Source organism: Phoxinus phoxinus (assembly GCF_949152265.1).
Source record: "Phoxinus phoxinus genome assembly, chromosome: 7".
NCBI lineage: Eukaryota > Metazoa > Chordata > Actinopteri > Cypriniformes > Leuciscidae > Phoxinus > Phoxinus phoxinus.
This window is the reverse complement of record NC_136882.1, coordinates 10,182,093-10,197,764: the sequence shown is the minus strand read 5'-3', so window position 1 is coordinate 10,197,764 and position 15,672 is coordinate 10,182,093. Positions and strand designations below refer to the sequence as shown.

General features: G+C 39.2%; 1 protein-coding gene across 1 annotated transcript in view; it reads left to right on the top strand.

Moving 5' to 3' along the window:
- Positions 1-15,672, top strand: part of acvr1c (activin A receptor type 1C) — a 90,795-nt gene that overhangs the window by 10,625 nt on the left and 64,498 nt on the right. The window lies entirely within an intron of this gene.

The following is a 15,672-nucleotide window of genomic DNA, read 5'->3' as shown; positions in this document are numbered from 1 at the left end:
AAGATTTTGTATTGAGAGTTTTGTAATGTTTGTAAAATATAGCATTTTATAACAAAATTCTAAATAGCCGAAATATATATATACAGTGCTATGCATAAGTTTAGACACCCATGCTAAAGTTGACTAAAAAGAGGAATAAAAAATCATCTTTTGGAAATTGAACTTAATGCCTTAATTTAAAAAAATAGGAAAAATCCAACCTTTAAGGACACCAATTTTCTTTGTGAATGAATAATGTATCGTAAATAAATAAATTTTCTTCCTTAAAATACAGGGTGCATAAGTTTGGACAACCCTATGTTAAATTCCCATAGAGGCAGGCAGATTTTTATTTTTAAAGGCCAGTTACTTCATGAATCCAGGATACTATGCATCCTGATAAAGTTCCCTTGGCCTTTGGAATTAAAATAGCCCCACATCATCACACACCCTTCACCATACCTGGAGATTGGCATGGAGTACTTTCCATAAGATCATCTCTCAATGCAAATCAAACCAGCTGTTAGGCTAACTGAAATAAAACCATGCCAATCTCTAGGTATGGTGAAGGCTATGTGATGATGTGGGGCTATTTTAATTCCAAAGGCCAAGGGAACTTTATCAGGATGCAGAGTATCCTGGATCCATGAAGTAACTGGCCTTTAAAAATAAAAATCTGCCTGCCTCTATGGGAATTTAACATAGGGTTGTCCAAACTTATGCACCCTGTATTTTAAGGAAGAAAATTTATTTATTTACGATACATTATTCATTCACAAAGAAAATTGGTGTCCTTAAAGGTTGGATTTTTCCTATTTTTTTAAATTAAGGCATTAAGTTAAATTTCCAAAAGATGATTTTTTATTCCTCTTTTTAGTCAACTTTAGCATGGGTGTCTAAACTTATGCATAGCACTGTATATATATATATATATTTTTTTTTTTGGGATCAAAACTTATTTTGTTTCTAGCCCTTATGGTTCAAAAGTTATTAGCATACGGTAAACATAAATGCAACTTTTGACAGTTGGTGGCACTAGAGTAGTTGTGTAGTTTTGAGTAGTTGTACTCAAAATTAGCTGTGGTTAATGTTCAGACTGTGTGCCAAAATTTTAAGTTTTTCTGCAAGCAGTTCTATAGGCTGCCATAGACTCAAGAGCGGAAGAAGAAATATGGCCCATTAGTGGTCCAGTTAAATTGAATCTTTAAAGGATAAGTCTCGCCAAAGTAGTCGATTGTCGAGTTCACGCGCATAGGTTTAGTTACCTATGATCACGCGCGTGAACTCGACAATTGACTACTTTGGACTTCGACCGAAAACAGGAAGTAAATACAGGTATGTGCGCTGGCTGATATAACATCATTTTTATTCATATCTTTCACATCTACTGCAGTCAGATTCACTCGTGTTCACTCTGAAGGAATCACTCAACATGGCTGGGCACTTGTATGACACATCAAGGATGATAAGAGAAATAAAAGCAGGTTTAAAATTAGACCCCATTCAAGTCAATAGGGTGCACATTTTAAAAAGAGGATAACACGGTGTATGCAACACCGATTTTTGTCGTTGTTCTCTGTATTGACAGCACTCCAAATTTACTAAAAATTGAGCTCAATGTTAAAATTGACCGGAGTTCTCCTTTAACACATGATTATCTGTGCATTAGTTAAGCATGAATTAATGCATATTAGTGCACCCGTATTGTAAAGTGTTACCGAATATCTATATCAGTAGGATTGGCCATGCAATATAATTAAATCTACCGTTTTGCTTTACCCCAATATCTACGTGAAAGTTAAAATCACAGACAATCAATGGTTTATCGATGTTGACCAGTAGGTCAGAGAGAAAATCTACAAACTCTTTTAGGAAATCAACATAGGGCCCGGGAGGTCTATATACAGTAGCCAAAGCAAGAGATAGTAGAATTATTTTTTAAACAACCTCAACCCCAAACCTGTGTCCTGTTTTCTGAATAACATTAAGAATATCATATAGATAGTTTCAACACTGCCACCACGACGAATCAGACGGGGCTCATGCTTATAACAGTAGCCTGGTGGAGTAGACTCATTAAGACCGAAATAATCATTTGGTTTAAGCCAGATTTCAGTCAGGCAAAGTTAATCAAAACTATTATCTGTGATAATTTACATTTACAATAACTGCCTTAGGAGTGAGCGATCTAATGTGTAGGAGACCTAGCTTTAGAAATTTTGTTCACTAATTTTGAGATTTTATGGTTTAATCACGATCAGATTTTGTCTAGATAGCACAGATTTATTGCAAATAATCTACTGAACCTTTCATGTCCTTGTTGGTAAGTGGTCCGGGTGTCCTCGATGCACCTGAGACACGTCTCGCTGTAGGCCAGGGCGTGGTGAGCTGGTACCTGCTTACGTCACGCAGTACCACAACATCCAATAGGAAAATGTATCTGCAATAGCCACCGTTCAACCTAAAGAGGGCAGCACTCAGACGTTTTTGCACCATATATTGTAGAATTAAAACACTTTATACCCAAATGTCAACAAATTTACTTGAATGAATGAACAGCATTAATAAAGCCCTAGTCTTAAAGACCATTAATTAAAGTTGTTTTAGGGTTTAGTTACCCTTTAAGCCGTGAGTTTGGTTCTCTTCATTGTCTAAGTAGCTATTGTCTTTATGTCGGCTGCAAAATTGTTGCATTTTTTGCTCCTGCGTTGCCAAGATTACTGGATTACCTTCTTTTTTTTCCCGTTTTGTAAATAAAATGGCTTTGACAGATTCACCTCTCTTTCTCCTCTTCCTTTGCCTAACATGACAATATGTGGCTCCTTTATTAAAATTGGACTTTTGTTTGAGATATTTTTTTTTTTAAGTTTTCAATAACTTTTTACCAGCATGGTCTGATGATGATCTGTCTGGAATATGGTGACAGTGACAGTATGGTGAGAAGTGTGAAAAGGTAAGTTTAGGGCATTAATCAAAATAGTGGACTGAAAAAAGGCTGACTCTCAAAGACTGTATAATGTTTTGTTCTCCAATAACAAAATGCCTTATGCACAAACAAGCAGACATGCATGGACCTCATGTGTCATGGATGGCAGTCGTCAATTTTAGTCATAAAACAAACACAAAACGAAAGTAAAAACAGCAGCCCCTCACAGACGACTGCCATTCACACATAAACTAAACATCTCTCGTCCTTCACTGTCATCGCTCCTCCTTTTATGCTTCCGAAACTCCTCTGTGAGAAACTCGAGACCGGTCATTATCATTCAGGGCATCACAGTGACGGGAAGCCTAAATAACCCCAAGTAAAAATACGCTTTTAATCACCAAATGACAAATGAATAACTTCAATCAGTAAGTAAATAAATAAAAACGAAAATAGTGTTATAATCTGCATAATTTTTTCATGTTGCATAGCATTGCTGAAGGTAATGATTTACTTGAGTTGGAGTACCATATTATCCACAGATTCCAAATCTTTTTCAAAAGTGTTCAAGTTGAAATCCACAAAACAGGCTACAGAAAGGATTACTTTGCAGCTGTTGGATATTATTTCTGCTTTTAAAGCATGCTTGGATGGCAGAAACTGCTTCTGGTGCCAAAGACTTGTCACGTTTTCTCAAAAATAATCTAGGCAGCAACTCCAAAGACTTTCAACATAAACATGCTAAAATGGCCAATTAATCTTTACCTAAACACCACTATCTACTAAAGATCTGGTCTCTTAGAGGTATATGTTTATAGTCATTTTTTACATGCATTTTATTCTAGTAACCTATGTATACATAAAAAAACTGGGTGTCATTCGATTTGATATGCCACATTGAATGTAAAGAGGCATGTGTCATGATTTTTGGACAAACTGTACAGAAGTTATATGCAAAAACAGCAATTTCCCACTACTAGGTGATGCTGTGCCGAAACACACTCTATATCTGTAACAGGTGCTTGTGAATTATAGATGTTTAAACATCGCTTTCTCGTAAAAAGGGCAATTGCATGAAGAATAAAATGTTTGCCTGTGTTGATTTAACTCCTTTCTTTAGATATATGAGTTGTGTAAAACCAAATATATTAAAGTTTTCATCAGAATGCAGTGATCATATTTTTTTATGATGTTGTCACATATCAAACAGTAACTACAATAGGTGAATGCTAGTTTTTCTCTGGATGTGTAAGACATAACCTCCCCTTTTGGTTTGAGCAGCATATTCCAGATAGCATCATAAGATTTATGATCTTGGGTTCAAGAGTACATCTGAGCACTTTGGAGAGAGAGCAGCCAGATGCAGTCTGTTATGTTTGCACTACATCTCCATGATTAATATATTGGTTGACGGGTGTTAGGGTTGTAACAGCATTGTAATAGAAGTTATTTCTAAAATAAATTAGTTTTCATTTTGAAAGACTACATGGAAGAGACCATTTTTTTCGTGATGCAGTTTGAAGTTATGCTACTCTACGGCAATTTTTTCTTTCAACATTACATTTAGAAATAAATTATGTATTTTTATATACTTTATATAATAGTCGATGCACCCCTATATAATTTTTGTAGACCCTCAATTGAAAAGAAAAGTGTGTTTGTGACAGCAGACAGAGGCAGTAAGTGCATATAGAGCCATGCAGGTGTGTTACAGACAGCCTTAGATTATACTAAGCTGCATTATAGAGCTTTTCACTGCAGTGTGAGAGTAAGAACCTGCTTACATAACTTAAAAACCTCCCATCACATGGCACAAATGGCAACGGGATCTTGGGTTCTATAAATATAGGTTAACAAGATTACTTATGTATTCCACTGGTTTGTTTAAGGATATTTTTTGTTAGGCAATATAGAGTGGTGCAGGGAGGACGTAAATTTGTAGGCTAACCTGAGGTTAGCATCACTAGTTCCCTTGACAAACCCAATAGGATTTTCACATTGTCTTTTGGATTATCACACAAAAAAAGCTCTGTGATCAACACAAAACAGGGGTTTTATCCTGATTGAGCCAAAAAAACAACAACCTAGGATTAGTTCACGAAAGTTGGTTTTTGAAATAATGTCCAATATTTAATGAACGATTCGATTGATGGGGGTGGTCCTAGAGGCAAAGTAGATACTACATGTACCTGGCGACTGATTTGGCCCGCAGCCCTGCTCCTTCACATTTATTATTTACTTATTACTCTATATTATACTGGCAGCCTAATATTCATGAATGCACTCCGCTATCTTTTAACATATCTCCGGCAAACGGTTTCTACACGCAAAAGAAAAACTTTTCATGAAACGCAGTGGAATGCAGCGACCTGGCGTTTCCTGATGGATTGAGGTTGTTTAACTTCCTTTTCTACGTGCAATTCACACAAGCTCTAAGCATGTGCGTGTATGCACTTAGAACTATTAAAGGGATAGTTCACCAAATTTTTTTAATTAGTCTATGATTTTTTTACCCTCAAGTCAGACGAATACAATCGGAGTTATATAAACAAAATGTCCTATCTCTTCCAAGCTTTATAATGGCAGTGAGTGGCTGTTTCTGTTTTGAAGTGCATCTATCCATCATAAAAGTGCTCCACTGGGCTCCAGGGGGATATTGAAGGCCTTCTGAAGCGAAGCAATGCGTTTGTGTGAAAAAAAAATCCATATTTAAACGTTATAAAGTAAAATAACTAGCTTCCTCCCAAACAAACATACTGAAATGTCAATCACTATATCATCATAACATGGCCTATGGTCAGGAAAAGACGACAAAAGAGGGAATATGTTGCAAATCAAACTTTATTAATGAAACAGAAGATCAGAGGGAATAATTTCTTTCATATATTTTTATTTTATTTTTCATTTTTCCTTGGCCGGTCGGGCGGTCACACGGCTTTCATCGGTCTGTCGTGGTGAAGAAGGAACTGAGCTGCAGGGCGAAGCTCTCGATTTACCGGTCGATCTACGTTCCTACTCTCACCTATGGTCATGAACTGTGGGTCATTACCAAAAGAACAAGATCCCGGAGACAGGCGGCCGAAATGAGCTTTCTTTGCAGGGTGGCTGGGCGCTCCCTAAGGGTGAGGAGCTCGGTCACTCGGGAGGAGCTCAGAGCAGAGCCGCTGCTCCTCCACATCGAGAGGGGCCAGCTGAGGTGGCTCGGGCATCTGTTCCCGATGCCTCCTTGACACCTTCCTGGGGAGATGTTCCGGGACACCCCCCTTTGCCCTTTGTCGCATCTTTGTCACCTTTTTCACCCCTGATGAGTTTGCATCCCTGGTTTTCATTCTTTAGAAATTTTTGGATGATTTTGGTTATCATACAGGAATAATCCTCTTCTTCCAAGCTTCTATTAGCCATCTTGTCAGACAGTATTTTTAGTATATCCAGAGCAGAGCCATTGAAAGAGAGTTGCGACAACCTGATGACATTGATTTCGCCATCACGCTGTCAGATCGATTGCTCCTGTCTGCCTGCTGCTGAGTGGTTTGTGTCTGTTAGCTCCGTACTGCTTTCTGTTTTGAATCTTTATTTGCTATCAATGTGTTGTTTATATTGCTAATTATATCTTACTCATCACCACACATTAATCTAAATTGTTATAACTTGCACAACACGCTAGTAATTTCACTAGCCTGCACAACACGCTAGTAAATCGCTAGCCTGTTAACGCGTCATCCGTGCCTGTCATCTTTATTTATTTATTCTCTCGCACGCCATCCGTGCCTGCCGTCTTTATTATAATTTTTTTTTCTGTGCAGCAGGGAAATTGGGTGACTGTGAGACGGTCTAGTCGCGGGACAAAACACCGCTCTTCCGTTCCGATTACAACATTAAACCGGCTCTCCCGTCTCAGTGAAACATCCACTGAGAATCCTGCTGAATGTGCCCTAGTTATTGGCGATTCTGTTACACAGAACGTGAAAATAGAGACACCAGCCACCATAGTCACATGTTTGCCGGGAGACAGAGCGCCTGACATCAAAGCTAATTTAAAAGTGCTGGATAATGCTAATCGTAAATTCTCTAAGATTATTATTCACGTCGGCACTAATGATGTTCGACTTCGCCAGTCGGAGATCACTAAAATGAATGTTAAAGAGGTGTGTGAACTCGCAAGTACGATGTCAGGCACTGTAATTTGCTCTGGCCCCCTTCCTGTTTGCAGGAGTGATGAGATAGTTAGCAGATTGTCATCACTCAATGGCTGGTTGTGTAAGTGGTGTCCACAAAATAATATATAATTCATAGACGATTGGAAAAAATTTTGGGGCAAACCTGACCTGTTGAAAAGAGACTGTATTCATCCCTCCTGGGATGGTGCTGCTCTTCTCTCTAGTAATTTGGCACATAGTCTTAGAGCTCAAACATGACAATATGGGGCTTAGGTCAGGAAGCAGACAGACTGGCTTAACCGACCGTCTGCTAGCTGTCTCACATCACTGAGGTCCCATAAATCCCATCACATAGAGACTTCACCTAGATATCATCATATAGAGATGTCTGTTCCCCGAACAAGGAAATACAAAAAACTCCCTAACCCATTTAAGGGTAACATTTTTATTTATGTTCAACAAATAAAAAACCTAGATGTGCTGTGTTTGACAGAAACTTGGGTAAGACCAGCCAATTACATTACTTTAAATGAGTCTACCCGGCAAGATTACTACTATAAACACGAGGCTCGTTTAAAAGGAAAAGGAGGAGGTGTTGCTGTAAATTTATAGCAATATCTTCAGTATTACTCAGAAATCTAGCTTCAAATATAATTCATTTGAAGTGATGGTGCTTTCTGTAACGTTATGTAATGTAAGTGATAAATCCCGTTCGACTTTTGTGCTGGCTACTTTATACAGGCCACCAGGGCACAATTCAGATTTTATCAAAGAATCTGCTAATTTTCTATCAGAGTTAGTACTGGCTGCAGTGCAGATAAAGTTCTAATTGTTGGTGATTTTAATATACATGTAGATATGAAAAAGATGCATTGGGATTGGCATTTAAAGATATTCTGAACTCTATTGGAGTTAGACAACATGTGTCAGGACCTACTCATTGTCGTAATCATACTCTAGATCTAATATTATCACACAGAATAAATGTTGATGACGTTGAAATTCTCCAGCAGAGCAATGACATCTCAGATCATTATCTAGTCTCGTGTAAACTTCATTTAACCAAGGCTGCAAAGCCGACTCCGTGTTACAAATATGTTAGACCTATCACTTCTGCCACTAAAGATTGCTTTATTAATAATCTTCCTGATCAGTTTCATTATCTCAACATCCCAGATAGCTGAGAAAAACTTGATATTGCAACAGAAACTTTTAACTCTCTTTTTTCCAGTACTTTAGACACAGTTGCTCTGTTGCGCTTAAAGAAGATTAAAGAAAATAGTCCAATTCTGTGGTACAACAAGCACACTCAGGCCCTTAAGAAAGCAGCCAGAAAAATGGAGTGCAACTGGGAGAAAACAAAACTAGAGGTATTTCGTATATCATGGAAAGAGAGCTCGATTGCATATAGAGAGGCCGTAAAAGATGCCAGATATGTTTATTTTTCAACCCTATTAGAATAATAATAAAAAAAAACCTAGGTATTTATTTGAAACAGTGGCTAAACTAGCAAAAAATAAAGCTTCAAGCCCAGACGTTTTCAAGCAGCACAGCAGTAATGACTTTCTGAACTTCTTCACTTATAGGATATACTATAGGAGAGGAAGAATTTTCTAAATTCGTTAAATCATCTAAATCAATAAACGTGTATGTTAGACCCTATACCGACTAATCTACTGAAAGAGATGCTTCCAGAGGTCATAGATCCTCTTCTTAATATCATTAATTCATCTTTGTCATTGGGATACGTACCAAAAACTTTTAAGCTGGCTATGATTAAACCACTTGTTAAAGAAACACAACTTGATCATACAGAATTAGTCAATTACCGGCTGATCTCAAATCTACCTTTTCTGTCAAAGATACTAAAAGGTTGTATCTTCACAACTGTTCCTTTTTAGAAAGAAATTATATCTGCCAGGATTTTCAATCAGGTTTTAGACTGTACCATAGTACTGAGATGGCTCTCATTAGAGTCACAAATGATTTGCTCTTATCATCCGATCATGGTTGTTTCTCTCTATTAGTGTTACTGGATCTTAGTGCTGCATTTGACACTATCGACCACAACATTATTTTAAATATACTCAAAAATTATGTTGGCATTAGTGGAAGTGCATTAGCATGGTTTAAATCATACTTATCTGGCCATTATCAGTTTGTAGCAGTAAATGAAGACATGTCTTATCGATCACAAGTTCAGTATGGTGTACCACAAGGCTCAGTACTAGGACCGCTGCTGTTCACTCTGTATATGCTACCATTAGGAGATATCATTAGGAAGCATGGCATTAGTTTTCACTGTTATGCTGATGATATGCAGCTCTATATTTCTTCACACCCTGATGAAACTTACCAATTCACAAAATTAACAGAATGCATAGCTGATATAAAAAACTGGATGACTAGGAACTTCCTACTACTAAATTCGGAAAAAAACAGAGATTCTAATTATTGGACAAAAAATAATTTAGTAATAATTTGGAATACTGTCTAACACTTGATGGCTGCTCTGTCAAGTCTTCGTCGTCGTTTAGGAACCTGGGTGTGCTCTGATACATTTGAAAATATTGCTGATCACTTACAAAGCACTAAATGGTTTAGCTCCCCAGTACTTGAGCGAGCTCTTAACGCTTTTTAGTCCTTCACGTCTATTGCGATCTCAATTCCGGCCAGTTGGTAATACCTAGAATATCAAAATCGACTGCTGGCGGTAGATCCTTTTCCTATTTAGCACCAACACTTTGAAACAATCTTCCTAACATTGTCCGGGAAGCAGACACACTCTGTCAGTTCAAATCTAGACTAAAAACACATCTCTTTGGCCTAGTATAACACATTATAGACTTCTATAATTTAATTTAGGCTGCATAGTTTAGGTCAGCCAGAACTGGGAACACTCCCTGATGTACTTGTTACATCATAAGAAGGACCATCCTAATATTAGTCACTCTGTTTAAACGAGGTTTACCGCAGTCCGCCGGATCCAGGCCGTATCCAGATCTGATGAGACCTGCATCAGGCCGTAATGGACCTGCGCCTGGACACAATGACAACGCAGTCCTGAAGTGTCAACCAGTACCTTCCCTGTTACTGAAGTCAACGGGATCCCGCCCGTATCCAGATCAGATGGTGGACCTGCACCTGGACTCATCCATGACGCATCTCTGAAGTGCCAGTGACCTCCAACCAGATGGAAATGGATACATACTCTAAATGTTCTGATCCAATCTGACCTGTAATGCTGCCTGAATCATAATAATACACTGTTCGCTCGTTGGCCAGAGGAGAACTGACCCCCGACTGAGCCTAGTTTCTCCCAAGTTTTTTCTTCTCCATTCTGTCACCTGATGAAGTTTTAGTTCCTTGCCACTGTTTGCCTTGGATTTTGGCTTGCTTAGTTGGGGACATTTATTATTCAACAATATTATTGATCTTCCTTACTTAAGGTGGACGATGGTGCAATTTTCATCTAAAAACAAACTTTGTTGTATTATTTTCATGTTATCACTGTGAAGCTGCTTTGATACAATCTGTATTGTAAAAAGCGCTATATAAAAAAAGGTTGACTTGACTTGTTCTTGTAGCTCTCAATAGTTCCAAACAAATCCACTCTGTCAGTCGGTTTCAATGGGTTCAACTAAATAAGCAGCGATTTTAACGCTTAATGTGCACTGATTATTACACTGTGACATTTACAGTAGCATTTTATATTTTGGTGTGATGAAGAGACAACATTAATATATTTGTCTTGCATTTAACCCTCAGGAATTCCTTAGTCACACTCATTTGGCGGTCAAATGTGGCTGAACACCTTAAGTCTAACTTTTTTTTATCAATTTAATAAATGAACTATATTTTAGTTCAATTATATTTACTTAATATTTTGAGGAGATTTTTTAGAATTATATAATATTTGTGCAATAATTATGGTCCATTTTATGATCCATTATACTTTTAGCAATCAGTTCATTCAACAGCAAACAATGCAAGATACATGTTTCAAATTACCCTTGTTGCAGAAATAATTACAGTAATACAGGGCTACAGTTACTGTAATGTAAAATGCTGTATTTTATGCCATCTGTCTCCCTTCTACTGATCCATCTCTGATCAATCTGATGTTACTGATGTTGCCTTTTCCTCTCCCTTTTCCTTTATCCTGCTCTGTTCACAAATGGCAAATTTCTGTCTCTTTCTTTTTTTTGTACCAAATGATTCATTGATTAACCATTAAGTTCAATTGGATTAAATAGACAACCATATTAAACTGAACAAGAAGAGATTCAAATCAAAAGTTTGATAGTAAGAGCTTTATGAACGGCTGTGAATGAATCATTTATAAAGTTGAAACATTTATTTTGTGTTGAAAAAAGGATACTTTTGAGATTTTGTGTATTGTACAGACAGACACAATATAGAACATATGCCAAAATGTTTGAAAAAAGTGCACTTTGTATGATCTGTTGTGATATTTGTATACTAATAGTTTTGAGAATGTATACCTTACTTGTGAAAATGGTACAAACGTGAATAAAAAAATCTTTGAGACATAACCGACTGTGTTTACAAGGTTACTTACCAATACAGCATTTTTACATATTTGTGAGTAGGCTATTTAACCGATCAGGCACTTATTTGAAGGTCACAGTGAACTTGAGCATTCCACCCTAATTTGACTTGACTTGACTTGGGCCCCCTGGAGCAGGGGCGATTCCAGGATTTTTTAAATGGGGGGGCACAGGGGGGACCAAGAACCAGTCAGGGGGGGGCCGATCAGAAAATTCAACTGAAAATAAATACTGGTTTAGACAATATTAAGCACGATCACCAAAATATAGATTTTATTGGTATTACATTTTTCTATTACATTAATGGTATTACATTTTTCTTTTTTGCATGGATTAGGGGTTGTCAAACTTTTTGGAGCCAGGGACCCCTCCCTTCATATTTATAACAGTGACTGAGCCCAAAGTTAATGAGGGAGTGGGTACTGAAATATTTTTGCACAAATGGTCTTCACCCAGGGTCGTATACAGAGTTTTCTAAATAGCCTACTGAGGTCTGAAAAGTAATCTTACTAGGGGGGTTCGGGGGCATGCCCCCCCGAGGAATTTTTGTCTTTCTTGATCTACACATGTGTATTTCAAGGTGTTTTAAGGCAAAAACATTGGATAACTACAGCTTTCCAATTCCATTCCGTCTTTGTTATTCCAATACTTATACACATTCGAGGTACACAAATATAGCCTAGCCTATATTTATACAATAATAATGGAAATATGTTTAATAGGTGATTGTGTTATTTAATTGCACTTATATCCACTGTAATTAGCGGGAAAACACATACAGTATATCGGTGTTAAATAGAAATACATTTTAAAATGTTATCCAGGTCTCATCCTGGGCACAGTATGCTGACCTATATTTCCTTTCCTAAAGCTGAGCTTTGGATACTTTGCATACTGATTGTTTCTATTGTTCGTTTAAAACTTCTAGGCCTATATCTAAAATAGCTGTTTAGTTTAGCTATTTAAATCTTATCTCGCACTTTATGACTGTTAACTGCAGCGTCGTGCGGGAATTCACACTGGGCTAGTAGCTTCGATATTTCAAAATATATCTAGTGTGTAACTTACAAACTTTCCTGCTGTTTTAAAAACGTGCAACTGTGCTTCCTCTTCGCGCGAGTCTCAAATCAAGCAGTGATTGACAATGGTGCGGTGGTGTCTCTTTCCTCCTGATTTAAAAACGCGCAACTGTGATCAATCACTTCTTCTTCGCGTTCGCGCTAGTCTCAAATCAAACAGTGATTGACAGCGCTCTGGTCCAATGGTGCGGTGGGCATTTTCAGGTTGGTTGACAGCAAATCTAACCCAATGAGATTGGAGGGGGGGCACCAGGGGGGGCCAATCATATTCCAGGGGGGGCCGGTGCCACCCCGTGCCCCCCCTCTAGACACGCCCCTGCCCTGGAGGATCACTGAGGCCCCCAAGTGGGCCGAGGCCCCCCGGTTGAGAACCACTGGCCTAGGGAATAGTATCTCTTTTGCGGCTTAATGTATTTTGAATAACACTGTTTAGTATCAAGCACGTCCTGTAGTTTAGGAACAGTTGACTGCATTTTACAACACTCATTTATTCAGCTGATTTGGATCTGAAGTTCCTTTAAGGATCTTAAGTCGGCTTAGGGCGGAACGAAAACGCACCACTGTGAAGGAAAGGACGGTGCACTGGACGGAATGCGGCAGTGGCACAATAATTGTTTTACCTTGATTATTTTGTTTTAATAATCGTCGGAAGCCAAAATCAATTATATAAAATATAATAAAAAATATAATAAAATAATCAATTAAGATGAATCGCAAAGCCCCAATTCATATGTAATGCCATGGTTTAACCACTAGATGCATGTATGGCTCTTTAATAAATATACATGTAGCTATACAGGGCTCTAGGTCTAGTCTACTTGCTCAAAAGAGTATTGCTCGTAGAACAGACATATGGCAAAACAAATATTAATGTGGGCAATCAAACCATAAAAAAAAAAAAAAAAAAAAAAAAAAAAACAATCAAGAAAACCAGCACGTCCACCATTTCTGGATTTAAGCATGTCACCACATTCCCTCTTGTGCTAAACACCCTCTCCGATGGGTGAGCTTGTAGCTAGAATACACAGATATTTTTGTGCAAGCCTCCTCAATCTTGGGAAGCTAATTTGATGTAGTTTCTAACATAGCAGAGGATCTTCCTCACTGTCGAAAGAGGAAGTAAGCTGGTAGCTGGTCACCTTGGAGACAATGGCTTCTTCAAGTTGCAGATGCTGGCATGGCTGAGACAGTCTTAAAAAAAAAGCTTCCCAAAGACTTATTTTTTTCTTCAAATTTTTTTTTAGCTGATGAATGTATATCTCAGGACAGACAATAGAAAAGAAACATTACACCATATTTATGTATATTGACCCATGACACTACCACTCAATTTTACCCACACAAACTAACCTTGTGTGAAATCTCTTTTATATTAGACTTGTTCTTGGTTTTCTTTTTCATCATTTTCATTAATGTACTCAATAATTTTGGATTTTATTTTGTTGATCAGGTCAGAATCCTCATCCTCCACAGCCAGTATTTTTGTGTTGAACAGATGAAGAACTGGTTTCAGATATGACATTCTGACATAGTCCTCTCCAGACAGGGCATCTGTGAACTCCTGTAGTGGTTTCAGTGCTTTGCTCACTGATTCAAGGACATCTGTGTCCTGCCATTGTGGCACAAGGTGTCCTTGTTTTGCGATCAGCTGAAAAGATCGGAGACAGAGCCTTTGTTGTTCCAAAACCCGTTCTATCATCTGTTGCCTTGAGCCCCACCTTGCTGGGCACTGTATTATGAAGTGCATGCTTTGGAAACTGAAGTTCCCTTTCGTAGTCACTTCGAGTTACGTCGAAATGACGACGAATGGGGTTCGCTTAGAAGCCTATCATCTTCGAACAGTAATAAAACGAGCCAATGGCAAGCAAATGCCATGGGTCTGCTGAATTTGCATAGCGTAACTCCGCCCCACAGTGTGGGTATATAAGGAAGTGAGCCGGCAACATGCAGATATGTTTTCGCTTTCGGAGCCAAGAGCATTCTTCACTCCACAAGCCATTCTGAGATCATCTCTCTTCACTCTTCGAGACGAGCTACTCTTCAGAAGTGTTGGTGTGACGGCGAATTCCAGCGAGCTTCATATTGCCTGCCGATCTGCGCAGTGGTCTGCCAGTCGTGTGTCTCTCCCTGGGCGCTTCAGCACTGCTGTTTGAGTTTTATCTCTCTAAAAGAGCTGCACGCGGCGCGTCTTTTTAAAGACGGTTCGCCCGTGTGTTTCTGGGTGCGATACACAGATTAAATCAGCTGATGGGCACGGACGCTGTCTGATGTGTTTGGGCAAACGCACAGACAGCGTTCGTGGATGCGTCATGTTCTCATTGCGGGGACATGACCATCGCAATGTAACGATCGAGACTCGATGACCTCCTCGAGAGAGAGTCCCCTCATCCACACCCCGATCTATTCTCTCCGCAAGAGGGAATACTTCGGCTGGTGGCCAGGGTGATCAGAGGCTGCTGTGTGGAACCAACCCGACGATCTATCCTCGGTCCACACACTCCTCTTCACATTGCAACCCGTGTGGTATCCGGATGAGATCGCTGACCAGTCCCGGCCAGAGGTCGCGGGCTGGTCCAGCATTTCATTCGATGCCCCGGCAGATGAAATCTTGTCTATCGCCGCATCACAAGGTGGGCGTGAGTACGCTGGAGAAGACTCGGCTGTGCTGCCTCCTCCGGGTGTGCCAGCATTGCCCGAGTCTGAACCAGAACTCTGCCATGCTTCCCCGGGCAGTCGCGAGCATTTGGGCTTGTGTGGAACCCTCCGCCATGTCCCAGGTGCTTAAAGCTGATGATCGGTTTTTGGGGACGCACCGGCACACGTCGGCCCGCCCCCAATTCCTTTCTTCCTGGACGTGCATGAAGAGGTCATGAGATTACTCAGCGGCCTCTTCCGCCTTCTCTGCCCTCGATGAGGTCGCGGCCAGTGGGTACACTGGGGTTCCCCCTATGGAGTGTTCT